This window comes from Penaeus monodon, chromosome 33, assembly GCF_015228065.2.
Source record: "Penaeus monodon isolate SGIC_2016 chromosome 33, NSTDA_Pmon_1, whole genome shotgun sequence".
Lineage (NCBI taxonomy): Eukaryota > Metazoa > Arthropoda > Malacostraca > Decapoda > Penaeidae > Penaeus > Penaeus monodon.
The window spans coordinates 14,923,079-14,923,318 of NC_051418.1; the positions used below are offsets into that span (position 1 = coordinate 14,923,079).

At 32.5% G+C, this 240-nt stretch overlaps 2 protein-coding genes across 2 annotated transcripts in view; both read left to right on the forward strand.

Moving 5' to 3' along the window:
* The window catches only part of LOC119594266 (DNA repair protein complementing XP-C cells homolog), a gene marked incomplete in the record, with an annotated part of 63,731 nt that overhangs the window by 25,355 nt on the left and 38,136 nt on the right, over positions 1-240 (forward strand).
* Positions 1-240, forward strand: part of LOC119594067 (TNF receptor-associated factor 6-like) — an 8,287-nt gene that overhangs the window by 4,751 nt on the left and 3,296 nt on the right.

The window sequence follows — 240 nt, forward strand, 5'->3', positions numbered from 1 at the left end:
TAAGCAGTTGTTATTAGTGTTATTAGTTGCATTTCTATATATGGTGTTTGATTTTTTATGCATAAAAATATCTTTTTATTGGCAGTAGTGTAAGAACAGCTCTACTAACCCTGATGACTCAGACATATAACATTTGCTAAAATCTAAGATGACAGCAGTATACAGTATTTGCTGTAGGGCTTTTAAGGTCATTAATCAAAATTCCAGTGCAGGTAACTCATCTTAACTCACTGATGTTGG